Consider the following 16,559-nt stretch of genomic DNA (forward strand, 5'->3'; position numbering starts at 1 on the left):
AAGTTGAATGATAATGCATGAATCTATTGCTATTCATGACAATTATTTTGGCCATGGTGGATCCAGATCTGTGGATCCAGTTTAATTCATTTTTTCGTCCCAGCCTTTATACCACAGATACTATAAGGTCTATAGCAGGGGTTTTCAAAGTGTGAGAGAGTGAGCCCCCCCTCAGAGAAAAAAAATCAGCTGAGCCCCCCCCCCCAAATATTTTTTTTTCTAAAGACCTGTGTTTTGAAAGCTATCTTAATTATTTTACACATTTTAAACATCTCTGATCATAATTTTAAAACATTTGAAACATATTTTTTAAACATTTGAGACATATTTTTTAAACATTTTAAACATAATTCTTAAACATTAAAACATCTTTGTGCGTTTTTAAACACATTTCTTAACACAATTTAACAACTTTATCTAAGCATGTTTTAGCTTAACCTTTTTTAAATACTTTTGAACATCTTAATCTGTGTAAACTGCCAGTTTACACAGATTCATTCAGGGTCCCCGACTCTGAATTTTCAGAGTCGAATCAGATCAGCTTTTTCAGTCCAGAGATTCGACTATTCGGCGGGGTTTGTTTACCGGCGTTGCTATGGTGACCTAAATTATTATAAGCAACTGAAAACGATGCCGGTTTGAAACTAAAACTGTGATTCTGAAAAAAGTATAAATGCTATCAAAATTCCGTTTGGATAGTATTGAAGATACAAGTGTGTAGATTTGTTCAATGGTTTGAACGATGGTAAACGGTTGAAAAATTAATGAGTTACGATGTTTAGAAGTAGGTGTATCAGAATGGGCTGACGTCTTCAATGAAAACAGCTGAAAACGAAGCGGTATGAAACTAAAACTGTGATTCTGAAGAAATTGTAAATGATATCGAAATTCTGTTTAGATATTATTGAAGATACAAGTGTGCAGATTTGTTAAATGGTTTGCACGAAGATAAACGGTTGAAAATTGATTTAGTTAGGTTACTTCTACAGTTGAAGTACGATTGATGATTTGAATCATCGACTTTCAGGTTTTTCTTCGGGTTTATTTTTTTCTCACGTCGCGCCCCCCCTGAAGAACTCTGGCGCCCCCCAGGGGGGGCGCGCCCCACAGTTTGAAAACCACTGGTCTATAGCATATAACCGCCTTTTCTGAGAACAGTTTAACGTAACAGTAAGCTGACAATAGTAAGGTGTACTTTGACATTCAATATCACTACATTTTTCTGCACACCTTCATTTTCTCCAGGCTTGGAGTCATGTATTGTATTCAGCCTAAGAAACTCTTTCTTGTCCAGAAGCCTTTCTTCGTTTATTTTTGTGTCAGTGTTGCTTTGGTTGTGTTGGTCAGGTCAGATCACTGTAGATATTTGCTCTGACCTTTCTCAGGCCAGGTCAATCATGCTACCATATCAATGTATCCTAACCTACAAATACTGATGGACAAATCAAGATGGGCCTATCGAGGCAAATACTCATTAAGTAAACTGAGGGCAGTCAGACAATTTCTGTTATGTATTAGGAAAATAATTATTGGATTGGATCAAAAGCTACTAATTGTACAACTCTGTAGAGCAGTATGTACTGTATATTCCATCAATACACAGGTACACATTTCAGAAATGCTGATACTTACATTTCGTTCTCTGTATAAAGACATTGGCAAACCTGAATGAAGTGTACCACTGCTGTGGATGAAACTAGTGGCCCTTTGCATGAAGCAATGACATAATCATTAGCAACATTCACATAATGTGTTATATAAAAAAATTACTTATATTTTTAAAAAGCTAAAACAAATAATAATCGACCACAAATATGTAGTCCACTTTGATGTACATAAAATGTAAACATATAAAGTAGTAAAGTATACGGTATGATCTGGGTGAAAGAAATAACGGATGTTGATTCATTAAAGTAATCCACCTGAGAAAGTGAAACAATGCAATGTGATTGCAAGTAAATTATAAAAGGTAAATTGCAAGTATAATCATGCTGTATTTATGGTTATTTTACTCATATTCTTTAGCTTTTACCTTTCATCAACTAACACTATCACATTTTGTTTTTAAATAAGATGATGCATGGAGAAGTAAAACCAAAAATGTTAATCTTTTTTTAAGTAAAGACGTGACCCAGGATCTCAGTCCGGACTCGGGAAATCCGACGTCCATTTATTGTTGAAACCTAAAAACGATTAATTCATTCATTGAAGAAGTTCCTTCGGTTGCCAGGAATGGGCCCACTCCTTACCACTGAAAACAAGAGATTTGTCTGTTACTGGTACTTGTTGAGTCTACCAATGAACTTAAACCTTTAAACAGAAGTCAAGCACATATCAACACAACACAATCAAAACAAAATCTTAAACACACTCTGAAGTAAGTCAATTATGCATAGACATATGGGTCGCTTTAACTGAACCAACAGTGAAAAAACTACTGGTGGAAGATATATGTTCTCCAACATGGGACTAGAAGAAGCTGAATAAAAGCTGAATATATACCATACTGGACAGGGCTGCCAGTCAACCAACATTTCTTCTTTGCCCTATAAAGAGAAAAAATATCATTGACTCCATTCTTAGGATTAAGCTATTATTTTTAGCAGTAATCATCGATTTTATTTGATACAGTATGATGTAGTTGATTTAATCTAACTCACGAGGAAGTTTCACAATTCTAATAATCATGACCCTCTACAAATTATTTTATTGCTGTCTTACATTTCTCACTCTTTCTTTTACAACTCGTCTGAAGGGGAAAGTCTCTAGACGAGAGTGGTAGGAGCAGTCTGTGAACATCATAAACATGTACATATATTTTTAAATTAGTAACAAAATAATACAACCCTGATGACTTAAAGCAGAAATAAGCGATATATTTTTGTTAATATGAGTGTTAAATAATTCTATAGTCCTAAAGTCATCAGTGATTTAGAGTGTTTGGCCAGTCCCATGCTCTGCAGTAAATGGAATAGAAATGTGTGGAGTTCTCCCTCCTGATTGGCTGAAAGAGGGAACAGAACACCGGAAAATGTATTTTCTGCTTACTACAGAGTGGAGGACCCCATGTTAATGACAAAACACACTAAACCACTGATGGCTGTCACAATGTAGAGCTATGAAACGCTTACAGAATTATTTTTTGTTTTTTTTGCTAAATGCAACCACTTACAGCGCCGTTAAGTTGCCATCATACTTTTGTCTAATGACACACATATAAGGCCTGTTGGATTTTATTTGTTCTGTTATGAGTAATTATAATTAATAATTAAAATTATAATAATAATCTATTGGAAGTAGTTACAAAAAATAAGCAATGAAACTATTGAAAATAACCATGGGTAAAAATAGCACTGTTATCACAGTGACAGTAGGACTGATAACTGAGACATTCTCACAATTGGTGATGGGGTGCATTTACGGTACATGTATATTTTTAGAGTAAGGTAACGCATATAAACCATTACCTGATTTCCAGCTAAAGCCTGATTACTCGTAATAGTCAGATTTCTTGTGTGCAAGTCAACATATTGACTGACCTGCCTGTGCCATGATGATTAAAAACATGAAACATTTAAACTTACTTATCTGTGTCTTTTTCCTCACAGGCAGGTGCCTTGGTGCCTCTGTGGAATAAAAGATGACAGTAGTCATATGTCCACACCAAAAAACAAATAACAAAAATACTATCACATATCACACAAATCTTAATTCTTTCTCGTTCTTTTTGATTAATTAAATCCCATGAAAAAATCCTCATCCTCATCCTCATCCTCATCCGCTTATCCGGGGTCGGGTCGCGGGGGGAGCAGCTCAAGCAGGGGGCCCGTGACTTCCCTTTCCCGGGCCACATTGACCAGCTCTGACGGGGGGATCCCGAGGCGTTCCCAGGCCAGTGTTGAGATATAATCTCTCCACCTAGTCCTGGGTCTTCCCCAAGGTCTCCTCCCCACTGGACGTGCCTGAAACACCTCCCAAGGAAGGCGCCCAGTGGGCATCCTTACCAGATGCCCGAACCACCTCAGCTGACTCCTTTCTAAGTAAAGGAGCAGAAAACTCGTCTCGGCCGCTTGTACCCGCAATCTCGTCCTTTCGGTCATCACCCAGCCCTCATGACCATAGGTGAGGATAGGAACGAAGATCGACCGGTAGATCGAGAGCTTTGCCTTGCGGCTCAGCTCTCTTTTCGTTACAACGGTGCGGTAAAGCGAACGCAATACCGCCCCCGCTGCTCCGATTCTCCGGCCAATCTCACGCTCCATAGTACCCTCACTCGCGAGCAAGACCCCGAGGTACTTGAACTCCTTCACTTGGGCGACTCATTTCCTACCCGGAGTAAGCAATCCATCGGTTTCCTCCTAACATCTTTTGTCCGTAAATAAATTCATGCCCGTACGTAAAACACTAGCGACTCCTTCCGTAAATTTACGGAAGCACGGATACGAAAAACATACGTATGTGGAAACGAGGCGTAAGCCCGGGGGCTTGAAGTAGATCACGGTATTTTCCTCTCACACGAGTTAGATACAATTCCCTCCCTTAAGCTTCAGTTACCATACCGAAACATGCTGACTTTATAACGAATAAAGTGAGTTAAAAGCAACCCGGGATTGGACAACTTTCTTCAAGAATATGCTACAGTTGCAATCAGAGCAGACCAGATTTAATAAATGATTGGGACAGCATGAAAACTATGGATGAAGGAACTGACAGCAAGAGAAAGATTAGTTATTTTTCTAGTATTGTAGCCTGGAAACATGCTATATTAGCATCCCAAAGAGGTATATAACTTTAAAATATCACAATTAGCCTCCTTTAATGTTGCATAGGTATACTACTTAACATTGGCTTCCGGAGTGGGGTGGATCGTTTTTAGGATTTTTTTCTGAGAAAAAAAGGTTTGCATGACTTAAATCTGTGGCGACAATTTAATAAATTCTGGGAACGAGATAATTAATTTGTGGCCACAGATTAATAATTTGTGGGAACAAGATAATTATGTTGTGGCCACAGTTTAATAATTCGTGGTAACAGTTCATTGCTAGCCAGAACTTCATGATTTCTAACTGCAATGGAGAGAGAGAATTTGAAGCCTTGCTAAGTTTTTTACAGGACAGTGGAATTAAAGCAGAAACCATAAAGAGATTAAAAGGTGACAAGGTAATTTCCCACAGAAAATGTAGAAATGTGGTTACTTTTCGACCTACTGTCCTGCATTATGTGTACACAGCTATTCACCATAAACTTGCGGACGTTGTTTCTTTCAAAGCCAAAATGTATAGGCTATGTTGTTGATTCCTAATTAAGACCCCGTAAAGGATGCAAACACATCCTAACAGAACATGTGCAACGGGGAATGATGCAGGTTAAGGCCCCGTTTACACGAAGGTAAAACGCAGATATTTCCACGCGGTTTTTATCACAGAAAACGATCATTTCTAAAAACTCCGGACAAAGTGGAGATTTCTGAAAACGCCGGTTATGTGTTGTCATGTCAACAGGGAGAAACAGGGTTTTAGGTTCTGAAGCATCACATTACGCACCAGGAAATGCTTAACGTCATATGAGCGCCCTATGTTTACAGTTTGTTTGTCACAGGAAGACGCTCGTGTTATTCGTTGTTGTTGATTCTGAGGATTCTGATTGGCTTGCATGGCTTTATCCTTCTCCCTACACTGCCGCCCATAGGTTTGGCATAGTTATAATGGCGCTTGACGGCGTATTTTTGCGCTTTGATGTTAACTACAACTTTTTTGAAAACAATGTGTGCACAATGTTATTTTTTAAAACGGAGGGGGGGAAATATTCATTTCTATAAATAACCTGCTACGTATAAACGTGGCCTAAGGTTATCGGTTAAGGTTATGGTCAGATAGCAATAGCTCCGGATAGCATGTGTTACGCATTTTAAGCACATAAGCTGCCCCCACATAGCCACAAGGAAGCAGGATCAAACCCATAAGCTGCATTACCTCCACATAGCCACACCAATGCCAGAATACTTACATTCATGCACAGTGGCTTTTCACCTTGGTGTTAGGAGTTTATCTTGCATTCACACTCAATAATTAATATAAGCATATCTTACTACTTCCAAGGATATGAATCCCAAACCAATGTGAGAATACGCAACCGGGGATACAACGGGAAGGCCTATTTATTCTAGACCGGAGGCGCTCGCGATCTGCCGTATTGTTTGGTGACGGCGTTTAACTTAAATGTTCAGAGCATTTTATGTCTCCTCACGATTCGTGATTATTATGCATCATCACGATACTAACATTCGCGGTTGTTATATCTCCTCACGACACAAAAAACGGTCGTGGTTGTTATATCTCCTCACGATACAAATATTGGGCCTATATGGGATGGATACAGTCTATCAACATTCCCATTGATACAATTCTGGTCCTTTGCTTCTTCAATATGATTATTTTAATTAAATCTCCTTCAGAGTTCTCCGCGACCGTTCAGCTACGGTGCCATGCCGTAATTCCGACGCCTCATTGTTCCGACGTCTCAATGGTCAGAAATATTTCCCATTAGATCGACATGCCACTATGCCGACGGTTCAATGTTCCGAAAGTCTGTTTGTCCGACTTTTCAAAAAGGAGGCGCATTAGGCAGACGGTTCAATATGCCGAATAGGCCAAGGCACAATTCCACATGGGTGATTATGAAACCAAAAATAAAAGACGATAGGCTAAGTTCCAGCAGTGCACTTCACCAAGCCAGACGGTTGCTGTGGGCTTGAACGGTCACAAGAGGTGAGTTTATGAAGCGCACGTTAAACAAGGACTAATACTTTTCCCGTAAAGAAGTCAAACGGTGAGTGAAAACAAATAACAATTTTTATCTTTAGTAGCTGTGTGTTGTTTACTGTGTTTACAGTGGGCTTTTATCCTAAATAATTTCGCTGGTATTGATTTAGTCAAACTTATATCTCATACCGTGTACTTAGTCGTGTGCGTGTTTGTGTGCCCGTGTTAGGGGTGGGTATCGTTCAAAATATTTCGATACGGTGCTAATTTCAATACCTTGGTTTCGATACCGGTTCGATACGATACTTTTTTCGATACCTGATGTTTTAAAAATCAATTTCCACAACAAAAACAAATTAGGAATTATAGAATTTATTTTTCAGAACTGAGCGAGGGCAAGAGCAAGAGCGAGAGAGAGAGCGAGAGAGAGAGAGAGCACATGCATAAATACACACATACATAAATACAGAGATCTAGGCATGGGGGCCTAATCGAGGGCACCGAGTTTTAATAATGAATGAATAAATAACAATGGAATAATAATAACAAAGAGAAAAACTGATGCAAACAAATGTCCAAAGAGTCCAAACTGCATGACAACAGTCACTCAACAGTTTTTTTTTAGAAAGATCAGCATGTCTGCCTTGTCTGGCAACAGACAGGCCCGCTCCTGGCTGATTGTGTCGCCAGCCGTTGAAAAGGTGCGCTCTGATGGTGTCGCTGACGCCTGAACACAGAGGTACCTTGCAGCCAAGCTTGATAGTGCTGGTAGGGTGCCCCGCATGTCCCACCACCAGGTGACTGGATCAACAGTTGACAAAGTTGATGGCAAACCTCTGTAGTGGCGGATTTCTTCTTTCACCTTATCCCTTTGGCTCGCAATTGGGTAATTCCGCTCTCCCACCTCTATGTCCTCATCCATGAACAACTCCTCCAGCGCAGACAGCTTTGTCCGTTTCTATAAGCAGATAATAAAAAGAAGAAGGAGTAAGGTTGTGTATAGATCATATTCAATGATTTGAGAAAAGTGTAAAAGTAAACCTATGGAATCTATGGCATCTGCTATGGGGTTTTGCAAGAATAGATTCACTTTTGCACTTTTGAGATATTTCTTTTCTCAAATAAATTTATTTAAAAAATGTCACATTTTGATGTTTGACCCCATTGCTTTGAATATCCACCTAACATTTAGTTGCATATGTAAACTGGAAAATATTAAATGAGCAAGACAATATTTACCTCTGTTGCAGCTGAACTGGCTTCATCGCATGAGCTGTCCCCATCGTCCACCTGCTGGTGGGCCTGGGCAGTTTCACCTCTGTTCTGTTGATATTGGAAAAGCAGGTGTCATGTACACCGATTTCATTTACAGCGAGAGGCTAAATATAATGAGATTTAATGATACAGATAGTTTTAAACACCTGGTGTGAGGCTCGATCGATTAACTCCTCCAGTCTGTACCACACAGCATCCTCTACCTTTCCATTGAACCTAGGGTCCAGGGGCCTCATGTACTAAGGTTGCGTACGCACAAAAACGTGGCGTACGTCCTTTTCCACGCTCACGTTCAGATGTACAAAATGTGAAATGACCGTAAAAATGTACGCCAGCTCCAGAGCTGTCGTACGCACGTTTCTACAGCTATTGTTCCTTTGGCGACACTTAGAGGTGACGCTGGGAAACTGGGAAAAAAGGTGAAAACAATGACTCAGAGTGATTTGCACATCAGAGACACACTAATGAACAATTAACACACCTTGCAATTATATGGGTGGCCATAAAAGCATGCGCAATGGATGAAGAAAATTGTTTTAAAAATGGCTGCGTTAGCGTTGTTAGAGGACATCGCAAATGGTCAAATCCGAAGGGCGCTGGAGACGCCGGGGCCGACGGAGCAATCCGTGCCCTCTCCTTGCTTGTCTATTCAAAAATAAAACATTTAAGTTAATAAACACGAGTCAAAGTCTTTAATATCCTGGCATCTTTACGCACGACTTATGTGTATTGCAAGCAGCCAATTGTATGACCAGTATAATTACAGCATTTATGACTTCAGCATATTTACCTTGGGGATGATCGGCGTCCCCGTCATGGGCTCCCACCACTCCGGTGAGAGCTGTGTCACCGATCAAAGCGGCCACTCTCAAATCGAAGGGGGAGAGTTCCCCCACTCCCGTCCCCCCACCTGTTGCGGTCACGCTTTGGCGGTGGGCAGAAACCCTCCGCTTCACCTCCACCTTGAGGTCTGACCACTTTTTTTTAATTTCAGAGTGTGTGCGCTGCTGAGACCCCACTGCATTGACGGCCTCGCAAACACACTCCCACTCACTTCTCTTTTGTTTTGCATTTATCCCTGTTGACAGGGTTCCAATAGCATATGCTTGCGCATTTCTACCTCGTGGAGCAAAATCTCGAGCTCAGACTCCGTGAAGTTTCATTTTTTGCCTCTGTTCATTTCTATTTAAATGAAATTGCATATTTAAATGAGGGCGTGGACAGGGAGGAGTTTGGCACCTCGGCATGTGCGCTCAATTCCACGTTGATCGAGATGTACAAAAGAAACGTGCTTGGATCCATGCGTTCGCACACTTTGATACATCTGAATTTATTTGTGCGTAAGACAGTTTCTGGGTTTTGGCGTACGCCAAGTTTCAGTATGAAATCCACGCAAGTCTTAGTACATGAGGCCCCAGAGCCGTGCCCTCCTCCAAAAACTCCTGAATGCCCTCACCCCGTGAGAGAAGAACATAGATAGATAGATTGATATGGGGTAGATACTTCATTAATCCTGAGGGAAATTCAAGGGACATGTAACAGGTGAGCTACTGCAACGGCTGCCACTGCTGCCGGCGCACCACAGTATACGTAGAGGTTTCTGTATACCGAATGAAAATAATCAACAAATCAATAAAAGTTATGCTTACTTGGTATCTTTTGGAAAGGCCATCCCAGACTTTTTCCTTTATGGCATTAGAGAATAAAGAGTCGTCTGCTGTGACCCTTTTTTTATGATTGGAATAATTTGACCTAGTGTGGCGTTGTTTCCGGAAGAGATGCAAACAGTTGACTGGTACATGATTTTCATCAATTTTACGAACTCCTCTGCTTTCCTGAAGTCGTCACCTGAAATTCTGTCAAGTCTGAAAAATATGCACATAGGTCTTACTAGCATGATTCAATTTTAGAGAAAAAAATGTTAAAGGTTGGGTACGGAATTCGCTTTTTTGGCCATTTTTGCAAAATTACTTGAAATCCTTATCATAACCCGCTTACAGCCACTGAGTCAGAAGTACTGACATGAAAATTAAACTTGTCAATCATCTGTGGAACTGGCAGGGCTCGGAAAACTCCAGCCAATCATTTGGATTGCCACCTCGTTGCATTGGACAGTAAGTACGTCAATCAAACGGTCGTACTGCACTCCCCCTCCCCCGCGCCCCGCGCGCGACCCCTTCGTGCAGTACTCGTGACCCAGAGCAAGCTCCTGTTTGTTGTTATCCTGCGGTATCTACTGGAACTAGTTAATCCACATTTGGACCTAGCAGTAGAAGACAATTTCCATGGCAGACAAGACGCCACCATCCCCACCACCACCACCACCACCACCACCAGCAAAGAGAAGGAAAACTCTTTTTCAGAGAATAATTGATAATAAAAACGCTGAAAGAGAAAAACTGAAATCAAGAATAATCCTAGGCGCTGCTTTTGAACGTTGGCGGCAACTGAAGGACGAGAAGGGTCTAAAAACCGATGCTTGTGTGGCGGTTGACCTAGTTTCAAAGTTTATACCGTTTATACTCGGTAATACCGGTGTTGAGACGAGTGTATTACTCGGTGTGAAAATGTCCACACCGCGGCAACCCTAGTGAAAACCAGGACTTCCAATACAATTATATGAAACAAACATACATTTTCTAAAAATAGTAATGATTTATGTGACCGTTTAATGTTTATAACATCTGGTGCAACCATAGCCGCGAGAACGTATTCTCAGCAGGGGGTGCTGGAAAAAAAAACCCGGCCTGCACTAGACTCGCAACTCGTCACATTGATAAAAAAGATATATAGCAGCGCAGCTCAATTACACCAGTGCATGCGCGCACAGTTGAAAATCCATCGTTGTGTTCACTTCCTTCACACCATGGTTCACATCCAGCTGCTCACAGAACAAGTTTAGCGCACCACCGCTACCCTCACACTTTTTCATATAACCTTTTTTCAGCACTATGAGCATTCAATAAATGCTGCGTCTCAACATGCATTGGACAGCAGCGAGGATGACTCGCTTTGCCACGGGCCGAAACAGTTCGGAGCGACCACAGCCAGAGCGAACACAGCGGGGCAGAGGAGTGTCAGGAAGTCTTTGGTGTACACATCAGTACGGCCTATTTGCACTACTGTTTAGTGGCAATGCAGTGTTTTATTCTATGCCTTTTTATTTTCGTATATTATTTCAATTAATACAATTTATTTATTCATGAAATCAAGATCTGGTCTTCAAATCTTTTTTCCAAATACAGGTCGTATTACAATGGGGTTTGTGTTTATATTCGGACCAATACGGTACAGCGGACGCTCACATGACGTTAAGCATTTCCTGGTGCATAATGTGACGCTTCAGAACCTAAAATCCCGTTTCTCCCCGTTGATACGACAACACATAACCGGCGTTTTCAGAAATCTCCACTTTGGCCGGAGTTTTTAGAAATTATCGTTTTCTGTGATAAGACAGGGCCTCGGACAGGGGGTGTTGCAGCACCCCCAAAACCCCTACTTCCCGCGGTACTGGGTGCAATTTACAGCTGAATGTAGTGCCATGTTGTTAAACGAAAACCTACGCTAGCCTGGCTCGCTCTCGCGCATCTCTGTTCGCGCTCGTGCATGATTGCGCGTCCAGGTACTTGGAATGGGTGGAGTCAGAGTCAGCGTTGAAGGAGAGGGGGTAGGACCATTTGAGTTGTGTATTTTCAAAATCTGCTGGCGTTTCGCAAATCGCGTACCCAACCTTTAAGCTGCAGCACTGATGGTGAAAATAAGCAAATTCCAAACCTCTCCTTCTCCATGGACTTCTTCAGGCGAGGGTCCATGCAGGCTGCCTGGATGGCAGGGAACATTTCCAGAAAACGCTCCATCATTAAATATAGGCTGTTCCATCTGGTCTTAACGTCCAGAATGACTGAGTGCTCTGGCAGGCCTAAAGATACAGAGAGGACACAAAGTGTGAAACCAATGGTCCATTTATGAATAATGACTTAATAATAAAATATTTTAACCATGACTATTTGAACCAAGTTTAGTGTGTATTACCGAGTATTTTCTGCTTCTCCTTCAAAACAGGTTTAGACAGGGTACACCTTTTCAACCACACCAACAAGGCTCTGACTCTTCCTGCCCACCTTGCAACTGAGGGTATGGTGTATATCTTTTGGGCAGCGATGTTAAGTGTGTGGGCAAAGCAGCCAATTTTTCTCACACTCATCCTTCTCACTGCCACATCCATGTTTGCAGCATTATCCACAGTGATGGCCACAACTTTCTCCTTTACCCCAAATTCTTCCAAAATGTCCCCTATCTCTTCTGCTATTGCTACCCCTGTCTGTGATACATACACTGCCTGCGTGTGCAGTATTTTCTCCATCATGGCCCCCTCTAATATATAGTGGACAGAAACAGTGAGGTAGTGATCTTGCGCAACACTGGTCCATCCATCAGCAGTCACAGCCACATCCCTGACAGCCTCCAACTCCCTCTTCACATTCTCCTTCTCCACAGCATACCATGCAGGCACGAAAGTATTCGATACCATGTCTCTGGTGGGGGACTGATATTTAGGGTTCAGGGCTGCTATCATCTCCCTACAATTGATGACATTAGAACATAAAGCATTACCAGTGACATACTTTCTTATTTATACTGACAATAACAGTGACAACAACATTATCCAGCCTAAAGCGTATCGTTTGCAGTGGTTTTCAAACTGTGGGGCGCGCCCCCCCTGGGGGGCGCCAGAGTTCTTCAGGGGGGGCGCGACGTGAGAAAAAAATAAACCCGAAGAAAACCCTGAAAGACGATGATTCAAATCATCAGTCGTACTTCAACTGTAGAAGTAACATAACTAAATCAATTTTCAACCGTTTATCTTCGTGCAAACCATTTAACAAATCTACACACTTGTATCTTCAATAATATCGAAACAGAATTTCGATATCATTTAAAATGTCTTCAGAATCACCGTTTTAGTTTCATACTGCTTCGTTTTCAGCTGTTTTCATTGAAGACGTCAGCCCATTCTGATACACCTACTTCTAGACATCGTAACTCATTCCTTTTTCAACCGTTACCATCGTTCAAACCATTAAACAAATCTACACACTTGTATCTTCAATACTATCTAAACGGAATTTTGATAGCATTTATACTTTTTTCAGAATCACAGTTTTAGTTTCAAACCGCCGTCGTTTTCAGTTGGTTATAATAATTGAGGTCACCATAGCAACGCCGGTAAACAAACCCCGCCGAATAGTCGAATCTCTGGACTGAAAAGGCAGATCTGATTAGACTCAGAAAATTCAGAGTCGGGGACCCTGAATGAATCTGTAAACTGGCAGTTTACACAGATTAAGATGTTCAAATGTATTTAAAAAAGTTTAAGCTAAAACATGCTTAGATAAAGTTGTTACATTTTGTTGTTTAAAAACGCAAAAATATGTAATGTTTCAGAAATATGTTTCAAAAATATGTTAAAAAATTTGTTTCAAATGTTTCAAAAAGATGTTCCAAATGTTTTAAAATTATGATCGGAGATGTTTGAAATGTGTAAAATAATTAAAATAGCTTTCAAAACACGGGTATTTAGAAAAAAAAATTGGGGGGGGGGGGGGGCTCAGCTGAATTTTTTTCTCTGAGGGGGGGCTCACTCTCTCACACTTTGAAAACCCCTGGTTTAAGCCAACTAGGCTACAGCTTGCTCACCTCCACCATGGGGTATCCACTGTTGAAAAGGGCAGCAAACCTTTAACAATGAACTTGGTGACTACCCTATGGCACTCCTCTCGCTGATCCTTCGTCATTTTCCCCCTTTCTGCCAGCGTGAAGGGATTGACACTAGCAATACCTGGCAATGTCTTCCTTACCTCAGGTATGGTAAGAGGCGGGGCAGAGGCTAACGTAAAGGGAAAAGATGGACATGATGACTTCTACTGCTTTAAAGGGTTAGCGTGGCTATGCTCACAGTAGCCGCGTTTACATGGACATGGACACAAAAAATCATATATAGAATCATATATACGCCTCAATTGGAATACAATTCTCTGATCTGAATAGAGTTCCATGCGGAAAAAGTCCAGATCAACATAACGGTTGTGCGCGAGAGACATACGGACGTACGCTTACCACTTTTGTAAATGCCATATACCTACAGTACATTCGGATTACATCTTTTCAGATTAGAAATCTATTCGGATCAGAAGTGTCCATGTAAAATAAACGCTGACGTAATGTTAACCTAGAAAGCAGCTGCCTGTAAAACAAGGCAAATGTAGGCCCTGTCCACATTTGATAGTGTGGACTCCACACTATCATTTTGAAATCGTTTTCGGAATGTTTTGCATCAACGTTCCATACTGAAATTATTTGGATAAACAGTTGTTATGGTGACGCGACTCCCGCCACGCCTCTCTGTTTACAGGCGCGCAGTCAGCTGACAGTTGCAGTTGATAAGGAACGCACATTCGCAATGAAAACGATCTCAGTACAGTGTGGATGGAGATCGTGATAAATGATAGTGTGGACTCCACACTATCATTTTCATATCGTTTTCGGAATGTTTTGCGTTCCACACTGAAATTATTTTGATAAACAGCTGTTGTCATGTCGACGCAACTCCCGCCACGCCTCTCTGTTTACATGCGCGCGATCAGCTGATAGTTACAGTTGATCAGCCGGCTAATCATTTTCTCTCACAAGCAAAAATATGGCTCAAACCAAAAGTAATCAACAGGTAATAAACCTTACCTGTAATGTTATTACCTGCCGATAGAGAATTCGATGTGGAAGAAGGAGGCGGTCTGGTGACTGAAGTCCCGTCGTCCTTCTTAGCTTTCTTAGCTTTACAGTCAAACACGGAGCAGCTGTCCGACCGGAGGTTAATCTTGTGCATTATTAAATGTTTCGCAAGATTTGATGTGTTGCCGTCTTTCGCCAGCACGACTTTTTGGCAAATAGAGCATCTGGCTCTATTGGTGTCCACCTGAGCGAAGTGGAGCCACACTTTGGACCTTTTAGGCATTATGACAACGTCAAGAGTGACGTTACGCTACAGCTGACAAAGTTTGATATAGTGACGGTCAAGTAGACAAACGTGTCTAGCGCTCCGAAAATGTGACAGCCAATCACCAGCGACTTAAGATTCGTAACCACTAATACCACATGATTATTGGCTCACAGACGTAGCATTTACCCAGAAACAGTTGAAAACGATATTACTATTGGCAGACAGGCTGGGATTAATTTCATTGAGTATCGAAATACGGCACTGGAAAACTATTAATGTTTTGATATTCGATAGGATCGGAGCATTTCGGTCGGTGCCATAACCGGATCGAAATTCGATACCCAGCCCTAGCCCGTGTTGAGAATTAGACCTATACGCTCTCTGTCCATGGGGCTGAAACACCCTGTCGAAATGAATCCGTTGTCACTTTGCTCTCCAATATTCATCGTGAACGTGATCTGTAGGCCTATGTTGTATTTGTGAGAGAGAGAGCGAGAGAGAGCGAGCGAGGTATAAAACTCTTTATATGTAGGCCTATTCGGCATATTGAACCGTCGGCCTAATGCGCCTCCTTTTTGAAAAGTCGGACAAACGGACCTTCGGACCAATGGGTTCCGTTTTCGGAACATTGAACCGTCGGCATAGTGGCATGTCGATCTAATGGGAAATATTTCGGAACAATGGGTGTCGGAATTACGGGCAGGCCCCTCAGCTACACGTCTGTTATGCTTTTGTAATCCCAGGGTCGGGACTGCGGAGTGCCGCGACCAGACGGTGGCTCAAACACCTCTTACACCCAAGTGTTCCTATAACTAATCCTATGCAGATTCAGTCCTTACGACAATAGGCTCTGGTTACCTGATTTGTGGCGCCTGTGTGTTATTTTAAGCACAAAAGCTGCCCCCACATTAGTGTTGGCTCGTTCGTTCACAAACCGGTTCCAATGAACGAGTCTTTAGGACGAACGAACCGAACCGGTTAGTTTCTCTCGTTCGCCATTCGATTTACCGGAAACTCAACTGAACGAACAAACGAGTTTCCGATAGCACTAACTCCAATGAGTCTGACTGACTCAGCTGAGAACCTTGCAGTGGCGTACATTCCATGATGCGATTCACCGCTACCGGAAACTAGGCTGATTCGCGAACGACTCCTCCCAGCTCAGTCGAGTTTCCGGTGAATCGAGAGTCGTTCGCGAATCGTTTGTTTGTTCAGCCTGGTTTCCGGTAGCGGTAAATCGCATCATGGAATGCACGCCATTGCACGGTTCTCAGCTGAGTCAGTCGGACTCAGTGGAGTTAGTGTTACTGGAAACTCGACTGAACGAACGATTCGCGAACGACTCCTCTTGGCGAACTGAATCGCGTGAAACTGTGTCACGGAAACGATTCATTAAATCCACCACTACCCCACATAGCCACTAGGAAGCAGGATCGAACACACAAGCTGCATTACCCTCACATAGCCACTAGGAAGCAGGATCGAACATATAAGCTGCAATAACTACGCCAGCCACAGATGGCAGC

The 16,559-nt window shown here is 41.9% G+C and overlaps 1 long non-coding RNA gene across 1 annotated transcript; it reads right to left on the minus strand.

The window, feature by feature from the left end:
* Positions 1-509: 509 nt before the first annotated feature.
* On the minus strand, positions 510-5,493 carry LOC130386655 (uncharacterized). The gene is made up of 4 exons (XR_008896151.1): positions 3,585-5,493; positions 2,722-2,789; positions 2,503-2,546; positions 510-2,251 (listed from the first exon to the last, which is right to left on the minus strand). It is a non-coding gene; the product is annotated as an uncharacterized LOC130386655 (long non-coding RNA).
* Between the last annotated feature and the right edge of the window lie 11,066 nt (positions 5,494-16,559).

This window comes from Gadus chalcogrammus, chromosome 7 (genome assembly GCF_026213295.1).
Source record: "Gadus chalcogrammus isolate NIFS_2021 chromosome 7, NIFS_Gcha_1.0, whole genome shotgun sequence".
Classification (NCBI taxonomy): Eukaryota; Metazoa; Chordata; class Actinopteri; order Gadiformes; family Gadidae; genus Gadus; species Gadus chalcogrammus.